The sequence below is a fragment of the Ischnura elegans genome, chromosome 4 (assembly GCF_921293095.1).
Source record: "Ischnura elegans chromosome 4, ioIscEleg1.1, whole genome shotgun sequence".
Taxonomy (NCBI): Eukaryota; Metazoa; Arthropoda; class Insecta; order Odonata; family Coenagrionidae; genus Ischnura; species Ischnura elegans.
In genome coordinates, this window is record NC_060249.1 from 104,911,086 (window position 1) to 104,928,025 (window position 16,940).

The following is a 16,940-nucleotide window of genomic DNA, read 5'->3' on the forward strand; positions in this document are numbered from 1 at the left end:
CACCGGGTTAATTCAGTCGTACTGGCCGACTTTTCGGATAACGACTTGTCTTCCGTTCTCAGGCATGTTAAAAATTATTCAAAACTTTTATGCCGACTTTTAGGTTAACTTATAAACCATCTCCAGGTCTTAAAATGACAAACGAGTGTGCAATATTGATACAAAAACAAAATCAAAAATCAAAAACAATATTTTTCACAGTAGTGTAATAAAAAAATAATCACCGTCCTACCTTGTGTCTACCTTTTTTGATTATATTATTGTACGAAATACTGTTTGTAACCTTTAATTTTGTTTATGTATCAATATTGTACACTCTTTTTTTTTCATTTTAAGCCCTGAAGATGGTTTACAAATAAACCAGAACGGTGGCATAATATTTTTGCATCATTTTGACCCAAACTCCACGATACTTATGATCACATTCAGACAGTAACACGCCTTGAGAACGGAAATGAAGTCGTTTTCCGAACCGTCGGCCAATACGACTGAAATAACGTGGTGTATAGCCCGAGTAGAATTCTTGAATATTTTTCACCTGAAAAATTGAAATCATTCGTTAATAATGAATCTTTAGGCTGGAGGGGCGGGAAAAGTTACGATGATAAACCAAAAAGATGGAGAGCGATCAAGAGGAGACGAACCTAGCAGGAGTGAGCGGGAAGGTCGGGCAGAAGCGGTCCAAAAACGGAGCCCTTTGGCTCTCGGCACACGGCCACCAGAAAAGAGTGACTAACAATGGGCAAGGGATGGGTCTGATTTAAAGTCCCTCGGGAAGGAGAGGAAGGGATGCCGACGATGGAAAGGGAGCAAGGGACGGCTCCAGAAAGAATGGAAAGGGTCAGAGGGCGAAAAGTGCGAATTAATTAGCAACCTTCTCTAAATTATTGTTGGCAAGAAGATTCATTGGGGCGGGAAGGGAAAAAGCTCTTGAAGAAGAAGTCTGAAATTAAAAGGGGACGTAAGTTTGGCTCCGAGAAGAGGAGTGACACGCCCTTTCTCGATCTCTTTTTCCTACGTTTCGCCCCACCTCGAGGCGGCCTTCTTTCCTCCCCTCTCTTCCTCTTCACTCTTTCCAGCCTCCCTCCTCCGCCCCAACACGCTTCCACCTCATTCCGCCTTCAAGAAATCCCATCCACGTGTTTTTTTTTTCTCATTCAGGCTTGACTGATGGAATTGATGACTTTTTAACGATGCCAATTATCTATTGGATTCATCGGAAGTTTGATATGAAAAAGAAACTGCAACGACCTCATTCATTATGATGGGGAATATTTACGTTTCATTTATCTCAAATATCGGTGACTGGTGAAGGAGCTTCTCCGCGTAATTGCCAAAGTCGCTTTTTATGTTGGATAGCTTACTCAGTAATAGTCAAGATGCGTCATTACTTTCATTGGGTAAATTTTTTTCCGAGAATTTTAAATTATGCTTTCCTGTCGTCCTAGGTTAATAAATCAGAGAGATCCATGATGAAAGAACACAAATGGTAATTTCCACACTTTTTAATTCCAAAACTCAACAACCGACCATGGTTTCAACACATTGTGTCATTTTCAAGGTCACAATGTGTTGAAACCTGGGTCATTTGTTGAGTTTTGGAACTAAAAATTATGCAAATTATCATTTGTATTCTTTCATCATGGATATATCGAAATTCCAACAAGTAAAGCCTGAAAAGATTTTATAAATCAGAGAGAAGTTGTTAATATTTGCTGACGGTAATCGAAGCATTATTCATGATAGACTGATGCTTAAAAATGATGAAAATTTAATTATTTAATGCGTCTTCGGTTATTCTTTGACTGGATTTTTACTTATTTTTACACTTGTTCCCCGTCAACTCGTAACATTTACTTTGAAAAAATAATAAATCTAAATCGAAAGAATTTCGCAAGAAGGTACCTCTCCACGAGTGACTGTTATGGTCTTTCATGTGCTCTGGTGAAAAAGAAAAAATATTTTTTCAATGTATTTCGAAGCAAAATAACTCCCAATAACCTCCATTCGCTAAGCATTCCCAGCACATTTAAAACTGTTTCTTTATCTGCTGCAGAATCCTCGTAGCCATCAAGATAATGAAAAATAATTCAATGAAATAATTCCTGCATCATAGCAATTAAATATTTAAATCTGAAACCAAGCTGCATCTCACCAAAGGCTATTAATTAATTAATGTGCACTCAAACTTCGTTTGAGATTGTACACGAATGCAATCGACTGACCCAGGAGTCAATACCAATAGCAACACTTTGAGTGACAAGTGGTTCTGGGAACATTTATCATAACTAGCTACACTATAGAACAACAACAGAAATAAATGGGAATAGATGGTAATACTTAAGTGGAGAACCAAAATATTCAGTTTCTTATGCCGTTCAAAAGAACACAGCCTGTAGCTCAGCTCGATTGAAGAGGAAATTTTACAAAGAGAAGAATGAACTTGCAGCTGGGAATATTATTGTAGAAGCATATAAACAATTCATTAAAACCTACATCACGGAATTAGGAGTATGTTTTTCTATGGTATTGCGAGTTGGAAGATAGCAGCAGTGGAAAAGTCAAAATTAGAAGCATTCGATGAAAAGAGCTTTCAACGGATATGTAGACCAAATAGAAAAACAGAGAGAGAGACAAAGATGTCCTACGAAGATCAGGAGAAAAGAAGCGCTCTAAAATCTTAAGACAGAAGTGGAGCAGCCAAATGTGGCTGCTCTAATTGATCTAATGACACCTTATTCTTCTCTGTGGTGACTCCATCTTCACCAAGGAAAACCAAACGATGTCCATTCCATTCACCTTCCGGCTTCAGCTATCAACCCACCCTAGCCTCTGTCCACTGCCGCCTTCACTAAAAACGCTGGTGAGATAGGATCTAGGGAGAATGAGAAGAGATAGCGAGGTGGCTATGTATGAACCGCCCACTGATGAGACGCCTTGTTTGATTGGCTGATGGATTAAAGCCTATAATGGGCTTCGGAGAAGTCCGTGAGAGGCTGAGGATTCCATCACCACGACCCAAGGACAGGCCACCCTCATTTCCTGCCGTCTCTTTCATTCCATTGTCATTTTAACGACAGCATTAACTAGCGGAGCCAAATAGTTCCATCGCTTGGTCTTTCCGCAATGATTTTCATTATCTCATCCTTTTCATCAATAAACTATAGCACAAAATGAAGTTTTCTTGGGCATACAACTTGATGACGTTCTCTGTAGCAGTTTACTTTTCTCACGCTCTTTAATATTACTCCTTGATTATAACGAGCGCATTGGGCCACGCAGGATACAATGGAACATTCCATCTTGGCTGAAAACATTAGGAAACCTCATTCATATATTTCATCGGGAAAATACCAAACTTTTTATTTATTTTTAATCTGCATCAAGCATATTGGGTAAACGAGGGAGAGGAGGGAAGAGAATAGAATTTTTAGATATAATGAAATGGAGAAGAACTTGTTATGAACTGAGTTAAGTCCATATAGGGAGTCAGACTGCTAGAATAGTTCTCAAAGACTCCATGGAAACCTACCTCAAGAGGTAGAATACTTTTACAAATAAATACTAAATGTGTACGTTAAGCTCGAAAAAAGGTCTTGTTAAAAAAGGCGAGCAAATACCTATTCTAATCGACTGAACATGAAATGTACTGTTTCTTCAGTTGCCACTACAGAGATGCGTTTTTTAATGCTATAACTCAACAAGATCTCGAGTAAGATTTAGCTCAAGTCACCTTGGCTCGAGTTACATCTTGTTCGAGATAAATAGTGGCTATCTAGGTTACAAGATTATCCATATCAACTAAAGAAAACGTAGAGAGTATTTTGAGTACCTTCGAGTACAGGTACTTAGCAATCGAAAAAATCAAAACTGTTATCTATATCACAAGAAGTAGCATATATAACACCGAGTGCTCTTTCCCTAAAGTGCCAACTCTACTGAAATCAGATATTAAAAAGCACACATTCCTTAAGTTAAAATACGCGCATGTCCGTGAATGAAAGATAAAAAAATTTCAACAAAAATTTTCAACTCTGGATAATACACGTAAGGGTTGTCAACTTTTTCTGTTTGCGATGATGTAGAAAGTCTTATGGACAAGATAGCAACCATTTATCTCTAGCGGTAGGTAATGATTTAAACATCGCTCATGAAGCGAAGAGGAAGTCTCTAAGTTCTCCTCTGTAACTGCGCTCTCCTTACATAAAATCTGGTGCATCCTACCTGCGAAAATTATAGTCATCTCTTTCCTATTTGGCGACGCTTCCAGTTTTTCCTCGCGGTAAGAATATTATTCATCTACCGCTCGAGAATTCCAGTAATCTTCCTTCCTCGTTTTTTTTTCTCCTCCTTTTTCACCTCATGAGCGCTGGGCATGAAAAGTGCCGGCTAGCCTTTCTTCCCTTTTATTTCCTCCCCTTCTTATTTTCTATCTTAGGGCACTCCATCCTGTGTGAGGAATGCGCCAGCAGATAGCGGGAGACGAGCGGGAAGATGCCCAGGGAAGAAAGAGCCTCCCGCCTTAGTGACGCGGCTCCGCCAACACTGAATGCTTCGTCCTTCTCTTCACAACCGAGAAAGACGCCTAGCCGGCAGAGCGTGACTCCAAAAGAAGAAGAACGCGAAGGAAAGGGGCAGTGGCCCCGGGCACATGCCCTAGAGGCGCCAGAGGAGATGGTGGGGTGCTGTGCATGCCCGGATGGCGGTGAAAAGGGAAAGGGTAATGTAAACAAGCAGAGCAGAGGGAATAATAGTGAAAATAAAGACTAACAGCCTATTAAATGATATGCTCAAAGAATTAATACCGAATCAGTTATGATGAAATCACAAAAAATCAATTAAATATTAAAATTAAATCAAATTTCTCACTGCCTATCTTAATACATTACATTTTTATAAAAATAATGCTATATATTATCCCAAGCTATGTTCTTCTATGAATCATAGTTTGAGTAAACGAAACACGGAAGAAAAGTGCTGAAACAAATAATTACGCATTCACTCAAAATCTCCCGGACTAATTTTTAAGCTAATTTTTTTACTAATTTACATAGTCTTTGCACTATTTTTTCTCTATTGTTACCGTTAACAAAAGGGAACTGCAATCTCACGCTTTTCCCTCTCTATGGCAAATTTATAAGCTTTTTTTCTATAAACCAGCATGAAGGAATTTCTTACAATGTAGATGGACTTAACACAGAGAATTTGTAATTAAAGTAGCAATGCTTAGTAGCAGGAAAGGGTAATCTAATGCTCCAAAGTATGTCATTGAAACACTTATAATGCATTTAAGATTAATCCTTATTTTTTATGCATACGGGAGGGCTGGTATAAAATACAAACCTAAATTCTCACACTTTGAGATTTTCAGTAATAAATAATATTTTCTTTCGCTCTGACAGAAACTTCCGAGTGCCCCCGAATCTCGGTGAATAATCCAGAGGGAGAGGCGGGGCATGGAAATAAATGGAGACTCATTCAAGAAGCGTTAACGAGTATTACTAAAGATGAAACGATACAAGAGTAATTTATATAATAGGAATGATATGGTTAATAAATTTTGATCACCCTCATGAATTTGAGAAAGTATTTTTAAGAATCGAATGGGTTCGAATACCGACTGAGAATTTAGCTCAGAACGCTTGTATAGTTTCTTAACTGAAGAAATTTATTTTTCCACAATAGATAAATTTACACAAAAATCAGGGATTCCCCTCGAGTTATTTCTGCAGTTGAGGAGGTATGATGACGGGAAAAAGGTAAACGTTAGTAATTGAAAATAAGCAATGCTGAAGAGTGGCTGCTCACTAAATAAATATCCCCCGACAGGAATCGGTTTGGATTGAGAACCTACAGTCATCATAATTTTATTCGGGATTAAAGCGACTTAAGATATAGATGTGTTTTATTAAAAAGTATGATCATGAATAAAATACGAAAAATATGTAAGGCCAAGAGGTATCGGGTGGGTGAGGTGACTAGCGTGTTGGTTGCATATCCTGTGGGCCCGAGTTAAAATGCCGGAGGTGGCAGAGAATGGATAGAGGTTACCCGATCCCTGCTTGTGCATTGTGTGGAAGGCATTTGAAACATATAGTAGTTTTCCCAGCCCTGATGACGATGGACGACTCGGCCATCGAAACGTCGGCAGCGATGGAGAACCTTATCCGGTGGCAATCCCGAATAAACTTCAACAACATATAGTAGTTCTCCGTCCGTCGGATAGGAAGTTAAGCCGTGGTCCTCATAGCGCACTTCGTCAAGAGAAGTGTAATGCCGACGCCAGATTTCTCACTCTTTCCTCCCTACCCTTAGGTATGCCAAAGATAACCTAAGTTGTTGGTCGTCTCTTCCAAGTATCTTTCTATACAATTAACATTTGTTGATAGATAGATAGATAAATGCCTTTATTTGGGTGAGGTTGAGACTACAAAGTTTTTCGCCTAAACTCTCGTTAGCGCCATTTTATACATTATGAAGCAATTACTAGGCGAAATGACTTACAACACAAACATTCTAGGAGAGAAACATTTTGTCAGTATAAATTAATCACCTGCAATTGCGTTAATAAAGCATAGCATGCATTTTGGACGCTTAGCAGCTTACGATTACCTCTAAGAGCGCCGTATAATCATTAGAGAAAAATTAATTTACTTCTAATGAAAATTTTGGTGAGATTAGGAAGCGTTTCGATTTTATTTTAATGCCTTCATTTATATTTTCTGTTAGAGGGATAGAAGCAATCTCTATAGGTGCCTTCAGTTGCAGCACGTGAAAATGGGAAGCATATATGAAGGGTAAAACAATTTCTGTGAAGCATGGTGTTTTTCACATGCCTTCGTACCATGACCCGTTCTCTTTTTTTTCCATCTTCCCTCCAGCTTCTTTCCCAGAAGGCCTAATTTCGACACCAAGAGGAGGCGGAGGTGGCCAATTGAGACCGGGAGGGGGGGGGCGAGGATTGACGAGGAGGGTGGAAGGAGTGACTTGCGCGACGAAAGAAATTTCGCATCTGGAGGGAAAAGAAGGAAGGAGCGTGCAGCGGAAGGATTAAGAAAGAGCCGAGGTCTCGAGACAGGGGGAAATAATGATTCCGAGAGATGGGAGAAGCAGTGGTCCAAGGGAAGGCAAGCGCCTGCCAACTATTAATGATGACGGCAAGTAACACGTCTGACGGTCGCTCAGAATGTGGGAAAAACAGTTGGCCATTGAACCAACTTTCAAATATTTTCACTCAGCCAAAAAATGGAATAGGTTAGTGCCAATTATTTCGGATAGTTTGAGGAGTGACTTGCTGAAATTGTTTCATATTGACTAAAAAATCTTGTGCATGGTTTAAATATCGACCAGTTTTGTCGCTGTGTGACGTCGTTAAGTGCAAATTGCCATTGAGATTGGTGCCTGATGACTTCAGACGAAAATACTCGATATTAAAGTTATTTATGCGAAATCTACAAGATGTTTTTTATTCAATGTAAATAATTCCAAATCAGGGTTCCGTCTTGCCCGCATTTTATCTTTTAAAAGTGTTACAGGCACGTGAAATGTACGCATTTAAACGAGTATTTTTTTAGCAATTGATCATTAAACAGTAAGAATAGAACATTACTGTGTCTCCGAAAGAATATTCACCATCCGAAGCATCCATAGGATTGACTGCAAATGCGTACCATTTGACATTAGGTCGCGGAACGCAAACGACCGAAACCTGTCCCATTTCACAGATATCATTGATAATTTGCCGTTATATTTTCAGTTGCGTTATTTATCTTTTCATTAATTAACCAACATATGCTAGAAATTTAATGTAAAATTACATCGTAGGCTTAAATATTGCGGTCGTGATATTTTTATCTGGCGCTTGAGTTGTGCCAGCTCTCCTGCTGGTGTCTTCAGTCGAAGAACTATCGCACAAATTCATAATTACGTGGCGGCAACACTAAGGACTGCGGTGCCAATTCAAAACCACCGCGAAATTCTCAGATTAAATAATAAAATATAAATTTTGCAAAAACTCAGAGTTTTTGCGGTTTAAAGAAACATTGGTACCAGACAAACGAGGATGTAAATTGAAATGAAAATACACAACCCTTAACTTTTGACTAGAAAATTATTTATTTGACGCTGAGGCGTCATTCTCAAGTGCACTGTTTATTATTCAGACAATCCAATAAATACCCAAATTCTAGCATGGGGGGAGGGAGAAGGATTATGCAGGGGGGAATTCGGGGTGGAGTAGGAGGGTGGGTGAGGGAACGGTTGAGTTGCAGTTGATGCTCCTAACCTTAGGTAGGTACGTTACAGGTAAAAACTCCAAATTCCAATATTTTAAGCACCAAAGTTAGCTGCACTAATCCTACAAAAATGCTTTTCATTGCGGAGTTACAATACGTTCGGTGATCACTCATTGATTTAAATGCATGAAAATGAAAACAGAGATAAAGTTAGGGTGGACGGCAACGATAAAAGCTCCATTTCGCCGAAGTTGCTGACTGACGGTTAACTTCGACCAAAATAGAGCAAATCATTCGGCTCTATAGAAACCTTTAACATGATGAGGAAATATTCTTACAATACAACATAATAATGGATAGGGAATATAAGATATGCAAAAACTTAAAAATATGTTGAGCAGCTCTCCTTGCGCAGGCTAACTCATTGAGAAGAAAAATGGATGTAAAAGGATATAAAACCCATCTTGCATAACTTTTGTAATGCACATTACAGTTCAACGACTGGGAACAGCAATCGATTTATCTCAAAATTTTGAAATATTATTCACAAAAGTCCATTATGAGTAGTTATGAATTGTCAATTATGTCAAAGCAGCACATTATTGAGTTTTTGATACTGATTTGGTAGCCTAAAAAGTTCTCAGTTACTAATAATAGGATTTTGGATCACAAACAAAGTGTAAGTGAGATCGCCTCACTTAACCCCTTGAATGACTCCATTCTTTCAAAAAATCCATAGGGCATCACCTATCACGTGTATTCTGAGGCCTTGGTTGCGCTACACACAACGTCGCAAGGACTAAATTAGTGTTTTGTGAGAACTTCAACGTATGAAATTATTTTATGAATGAGCTATCGAAAGTTCTGATGAGTACTACAGGTGACGTATAAAATATGTCATTTAAGAACAGCACTCATGTACAAAATAAGTTTTTTTTTCAATTAAAAAAGTGATAAAATTGGTCAAAAGGCAAAAAAACAAGGAATGGTGAATATGAACATGGAAATCATAGCATGGATTCAATATTGGCCATGAGAAAAAAATTTTCTGAGTAGAACCCCAAACCGCAAGTACTTCAGTAAAATATTCCTACTGCCGCTATCCGAACCCTACCAAAGTCACCTCTGCATTAAGTTCCTCTTCTGGTCATCCATCGCGGAGAAAATAGGAAGAAGCTTCCTGCGTTCCGAGTGCCAAAATAAAAACGCAAAGCACAAAAAATGGCACGGCAGGTGCACTTCTCTCTCGGGACTCGCGACATTGGTGCAGTTTCCCAACGAAAACTTATCTCCAGAGGCTAGACTGATGACGCATTCCAAACTATTTTTCCACCTATATTTATAGACCGAGGCTCCCAAGAATTAATGGTTAAACGCCGCGCCGGGAAAGCCACGCAGCGTCTGAAAATCAATGGCTTTTAAGAATCGGAAATGGTGAAAAAGTGCGTTCTCGGAGATGATGGACATGCGAATAGACTGATAATTCCTATGAAGCAATAGAACTAGTAATTTAGAAACGGTGCTAACGAGTTCTTATCAGGGTACTTGTAAGTTAATACAGTCATTTGGAAAGCACATGCACAGTTAATTAGTAGTAATTAAATCGTTGTCTTACCATCGAATCAGCAAGTAAATGACCGCAATTATGGTTCACAAGCACTTATTGATGTTAAGTGCAAGGAGAATCAGAGCCATTGAGGTTCCACTAGCTTCCATTGCCTTAAAAACGCCTAGCTAGTTCAGTAGTTCGCGATGGAATTAACCATCAGAGATTATATATTACTCCTCATCCGAAGTAAAGATATGATGCGCAATATATTAATAAAAATTTTCATTCTATACACTGGAAGACATGAAAATTTCAGAAAGATTGATTGAAGTTAGCGTGTAGACATAGCTAGTTTTATTCATTCATTCATTTTCATGTTAGTGAATATCTCGATATGTATTTTTGCAATTTTGAACTTCTTCTAGGTTATATTTACAGGGGTATAAATTAGTCTACGATACCATAAAATATCAAAAAACAAATTATTGATGCATAACAAGATGTGACCGTTGCATTGAATCTTGTAGGCAAGCCCCTTTGAGTGCTTTTGGATAGTTAACTCATACATGCAAGATAATATTTAGTCACCTAATCTACCAAACGACCCATTGAATGGAATAAATAACCGTACTCTCAGTATCTGCCACTGCATCTACCGTGAGAGGAACTGATAAAAACTTGATCAGAGGAAGGTGAAATTTGGAATGAGCATGACTATGTAATATGACTCGTCTATAAACACCAAAGGTCGTCAAGTAGGTCTCAGTGAGAGAAGAAAAAGTATTTCATCACATTTGTACTATAGTTTCACATATGTACTAAAGAATTCGAAGCCTGCAGGAAAAAGGCATTGCACAAAAAATCGATTTGCAAACACCTTTTTTTACACGGAACTGAAGATCTGTGAATCAATAAAATTCGCGGGAACATCCCTTCCTCCAGTGACTAGTACTCAAACGGGAATGAAAGAAAATCATAAATAATCGATGGATGGATTTCTAGCGCTAAATAGGCATCGAAAAATCGAATTTTCTATCAAAATCCGCTTTCGCGAAAACCAATTCAACGCCTTTGCGGACGACGATAACATTAGGGTTGACTACGACTCAGTTTGCGAAGTCTTTATGCACCAACATGTCTTCAAAACGGAGTCGGTAAAATGCTGTTTTTTTCGCAATCTGAGAGTGCGAACTGGATGGGGGAATTATTGGAGGACTGAGGAGCGGGGGTGTGGGGAAGAAGGAAGGGAAGGGGGGGTCAGTAAGTGGGAGGGGGAGTAGATACCGTCCCCAAATAGAAATCAACAGCAACGAAAGGGTCGACGACTTTTCAGACCCGCTCCCAAGCTCACGCACATAAACATACAAACGCACAGCCCCCTCTCCCCATCAAACTCGGGCACACGCATTGGCAAGTATATGTATACTGTTCCTTCCCTCTCACTTCGACTCAAGAATATTCCTTCAACTACTCGTAACAGTCCGAACGTTAGTTTGGAAGGGTGAGGATAGAGCTCACCACGGACTAAGCCTCAGGTGTGTGAAGAGCAGATAGTCAGAGTAGCTCCTAACCATAACCTCCACCAACCACCTCAAGACTTTTTTTTTGAGGATTCCTTCAGGTATGTTTCCAGGATTCGATTACGATACCCATATGTTCTGTATCCAATCGCTCTATCCACTACGCTAACACGATAAAGTATATACATCGCACTCAGTGTATTACCTCATTTTCTCTAAGAATCTTCATATCCAGTAAATATTCTAAGAGATAATTTGAAGAAGATGGTTTATTTGCTTCTTCACCGGTCCACCCAGGTCAAAATTGCAGTGACAAAACATGATTGTTAAGGTTCCAAATCTGTGATTGTGGAAATACTTTGCATACTGTTCTGAAGCGGCTTAAGCCAAGTAATTCCAACATTAAAGTAGTGAGTCAGACTTGAGGACTACACCACGGTCCCTGAGCTCAGCAAAATCGGCTATTAGCCCTGCTCCGTCTTGTTAATTTAATATAGGTACTCACGTAGGATTTTCAGATGCTAGCATAAAGATGAGCTCGAAACTCTCATTTAAATGACTAAATATTTTTTCCCTGAAAGTATTAAATACAAGGAATACTTCCTACCTATGCCCAAGATTATAATGAATAAATAAGACATCATTTGTTGCTCTAATTTACTGACTGCGATAGCATATTATTTTTTTATGTATTTTAATTGGATAGGATTTTTTTGTCTCCATTAATTCAATTACAGACGATAAAATTAGAGGTGTGGTAGAAAAGTAAGGAGACTGATTTTCTACTACCAAATTTTTTTATATTTTCAGACAACTATGCTATTTCCTTCAAAGTAGTTCCCTTGGGTAAGTGTACACTGGCGGAGTCGTTCCCACTCTTGGTAGCAGCACTGGAAGTCTTCAATTGGTAAGGTTTTTCAGTGGTCGGTCTCAGTCTTTTGAATATTCTCCAGATTTCCAAAATGTCCCGTTTCAATTTCGGGAACAGAAAAGTCCCACGAACTTAAATCAAGTGAAAACCTCAAAACTCGGATATATACTCGGAGACTATATCCCGGAAACCCGGCGAACCACAAATCGCATTGCTGTTGAGGAACAATAGCAATGCGTTTTTCTGAGCCTTTCAAGGACACCTTTAAAAAACACTCGGTTGACTATTGTCCTGGTGGACCGATTTCATTGGAATTTGACGCAGCGTTGACATTTGCTCACAATTTTCTCACGCACCTCGTAAAAGCACCATGACGTCAATTATAACTTTTTACGTATTCCACTAACTAATGTTTTTCATCTCCCTTAGTATAAACGAGGTTTTGGTTTCAATGTCGGCCCCAGCTTTTGGTAAACGCACAATCATCTTAAAATTCCTTGCATGTATTGTGAACTGTATATGAATTATACCAAGACCCTTTGAGTCGGAATATTATGAGCCCCAGCAATTTAAGAATGCAAGTATTAGTAGGAGCGACGATGTGAGTGACGTATGAGTATAGAAGCGTGGCCAAAAATACTTAGCATTTTTAAGACCTAAATTGGACTTATAACGGCAAATATGGGGATGCATCACTCCCGCTCGACTAGTCTTCTAATTCTTGACTATTCGTGACTAATTACTTGTGTAAAACTGATGCTATCATTCTGGAATTTTCAGAATGAATTTATTGCACTGTTTTTAACACATTTCTGTATCCTAAATTGAACATTTTCTCAAGTTAGAATTTTAATTTGAGATTCAGAAAAATATTGAATAAGATTCCAGGTATATATTGGCTAAAAAGAATGATTTATTTTCCAATGATTCCAGAGTGACAAATTAAATTCTAAAGAAGTAAATATTCGTCGCAAATAAATTTCTTACCGAGAGCGTGTGATGTTTCCTCTCAATTGGCTCCGAGGAAAAGTAACGACGGAGTAATTTTAGATCCTCATCATCCCTAAAGTACACCGAGGGCCAAGATTTTAATCCAATGGAAGACTTAAGTAGCCTATCGTGGGGTGACACTCAAGTAAAGCTTCGAATCCGAAGACTCGTCATTTTTCACATTTATCTATTACCTTGACGACTTGATTACAATCACATTTATTTGGTAACCCGTGTAAATAAAAAATGTATAGCGTACTTTTTAAATAGTATGTCCCTAATCTGGACAGCAAATTGGTTAATATTTTTTTTCTTGCTCTCCGTGAAAACAAATAAAATTTTGTTTCCAAACAAATAAATTGAAAACTTAGAGGCAGTCTTCATTGGATATGTGATATTAATTGCATGCACCAGTCCTCAAGCGTAATTATTATTTATTCAAGTTGACAACTAGGTACAGCTGAAAGTCAGAAGGGAAATCTCACTCAATTTCGTGTCCTCAATCGATGTGGCAATAGAATTTGTACGAAAAATTTTAGGAAGGCACGCTGCTGGAAATTTAGATTTGAGAATTCTCTAGCCAGTCACTAGAAGTTTCATTAACCACCACTACTTAATATATATTTACAGTTAAATGAATTTATATCAGTTGCCTTTGTCAATGCGACGAAATTTCACGTGGAATTAGACAATAGTTAAAACTTTTAACTGAAATTTATATTCAAGTTGGTAAAATCGATAATCATTAATTTTCCATTTGTCCACCATCATAAATTTTCTATCATTTCCAGTCCTTTCGATTCTGGATGTTGGAATCTAAATGTTAAGAATATACCAATAGCCCAGCACACAAGGCAGAGCTGCGGGCGTTTTTGAAAACTGATGAAAATGCCCCGTAAGTAGCAATATAAACCATGCTTGTACGGGACGGGTCCTTATTCCATATATTCCCGTTCGATAATTCAAAGTAGTAATTCGACCTATTTCACAGTAATTCGATTGAAAATTTCCATGAATGAGATAGCCGACTGGCTCCAAAATCTGCCCAAAAGTCACCCTCCTCAGCCGCAAAGCTTTAACTAATAACTCTTACCCCCTCAATTCTTCATCCCCCTCCCCCTCAACCGCCTTCCGCCCCCTCACACGTACGAGAAAGCATCTCTCCCCCCCCCCCTCCCAACACCCTCCAGTCTTCCGACATTTCGAACTGAAAGGAAAAAAAAATCTGCCGAGCTCCATCTTGTTTTCCCTCCCGAGCAGCCCGTTACCAAACGGAAGAGGAGCGCGGACAGGCGGCCAACGCGCCATTCAGTGGGGAAGGTTCGGAGGAAGAAATATTTCACACGCGGGCAAGGAATCCCTCACCTCCGCCCACGGAAGACTAACGGGCGCCTTCCCCCACCTCCTCCCTTTGCGTCATCATCACGCGATGACGCGCCGTCGCCGCCGCTGCGGCACAGGGCAGCCGATGAGCGACCGTCCACGCGGCGACCAGCATATACCTGCCTGCTGGGTGTTCGGCGAGGATGCCTCGTGAAAGATTGACTTTGTGATAGTTAAACGAACTACATGTGGTTTGGTAGTTTGAATCACTGAGTAGCGACCATGCCATAAATCGTTTGACTATGAAAGCATGTCTTTGTGAATTTACGAACTACGCACTACATACGGTTTGGTAGTTTGATTCACTAAATATCGATCATGGAGCTTTAGCGCGATTAAAATAACGATTTTACTTAAAATGTAAAAATTTTTATTAAAATTGTTATTTTTAATCGAAGGTAAATCATCGATCCAAAGACGCTATATCTCTGGTACAGTAGTACTATATTTATAATCGTTCCACTAGCAAGAGTACTAATGATGTCTTTATCTACCGTAAAGTATCCGATTTTTTGTATCCATTTTTTAAAGTTATTTAACGGTAATATAAAATAGCTAATAATTTCGTCAGCAGGGTGCAGTGAACAAAGTTAAAAGTAAGAGATGCGTTTCACTCTCCCGACAGCTAACGTCTTTTGCCTCTGTCGTACTCAGCCGAATATCTCCGAAGGACACTACCCATTGATCAGCAATTAATCAAATAGCGCTTTTAACACTTCATGAAAGACAGCCTGTGAAATCAACTCGATTCCAGACGTTACGAGGCAAAACCTAGAATTTGGTATGATATGGTATGGTATTTGGAGGAGGCGACCGATGGCTGAGGTCATTAGCATAAGAGAAAGGTGTGGAGGAAGAGGTGGGTAGAATTCCAGAGTCTGCTCTTAACGAAAGGCGCCAAGGGGACTACAGCTTAACGTTACACGGAATGATGTAATTGAATTTCCTTCCACAGAGCACTCAAGTAGGAGCCGGTCAGCCTCTGAAAAATCTCCACCACCGAGTTTTGAACCCTATCCCTCAGAGTAGGAGATAACCCCTGTGACAGGAGACAACCCCTCTCACCACCCAGCAAACTCGATCCCCCCTAGAATGCGGTCTGTTTCTTTACCATGTGTCTGGATGGCTATAGACGATACTTCGGCTTGGCTGCCATACGACTGGGAAAATGATAGCAGAAATAAAAGCAGCCTTTTGAAATGACAACTAAAGTTGCATTACAAAATGAATCTGCAATCCATTAATAATATTAATCAGTCGCAAAGCGTAAGCTACCACAGTTTTGATAGCATTTTTCTGACTATAATTGGAAAGCCGTCACAATGCATTACTCCTTTTTAATATCAATAAATTTCTTTAATTTCATTGGTGTGGTTAGAAAATTTGAATCGGTCAGCGGAAATGAAACGTTGGAAAGTATCTATTGATTGATTGATAGTCCATCTCAAACAATTTATCAGCTATCTAGAGTTACATTCTCTGCTCTTACGTCTGTAAAGATTGCTGAACATGGAACACACCGTGAAGTTCTCTTCAGAAACCGTCGCACGCATTACGGAAGGTTTCAGTAATTAAAAGAAGCTATTTTCTGTACAAACCTTTATGATGTTCTACCTCTACTAGCCTGATTTGAGCTTCATGCTGAGTAAAACTCTTGTCGACTATTTTTCCACGGAGATGAGGTTAATACGGGAAATAAATTTTGGAAACGGAATAACGAGTGTTGGAGACTTATTTTTAAGTGCGACATTACGTTCGGAAGGCGTATTTCTTTTGTTATTTGGGTGACATCCAGGGAAGCGCGCCCTGCTTCGAATCGGTACAGCCGCGTTCGCTTGATCTCCCCACCCCTTCACCCCCTCCGATTCGTCTCACCCCCCTACCCTCCAACTTGCGGCCTTTCCTTTACGGGCCCCTACCCTTCCCACTCCGCCATCCCCCTCCTCAACGGCCCTCATTCCGACCCTACCCCTTCCACGCAGTTCATTCTTAAAATATAAAGAGAGGACGTTTCCCTAAATTTAGATTACTACTTGTGGCGCACTGTTCCTAAGCCGTTAATCAAAGTCTAGAGACCACCGACAACCTCTTTCTATATGGCTCTCGCTGTGCTATCAGTCTCCCGCATCGCTTTTGCTAAACCGGACGTTTTTAGCTGCCTACCTCTGCCGACTTAAAGGATCTTTCTCCTTCCGCATCTCATTCTTTTGGCTTCAGATTTCCCATATAGCATCCGTTGAGGAAAATTTCAGAAAAAAATCTTTGCTTATGTTTAAAGCATTTTCATGAAACAATTAATAATTTATATCTTTTTCAAAAGTATAGAATTATAACTATAGGTAAAAGTAATATCTTATATTGATGCGGACAGGTGAGAAAATTATTTGAGGGAG

At 39.4% G+C, this 16,940-nt stretch overlaps 1 long non-coding RNA gene across 1 annotated transcript in view; it reads right to left on the minus strand.

Annotated features, from left to right (window-relative positions):
- LOC124156908 overlaps positions 1–16,940 on the minus strand; it is a 273,287-nt gene that overhangs the window by 240,822 nt on the left and 15,525 nt on the right. The gene's annotated exons all lie outside the window — the stretch shown is intronic.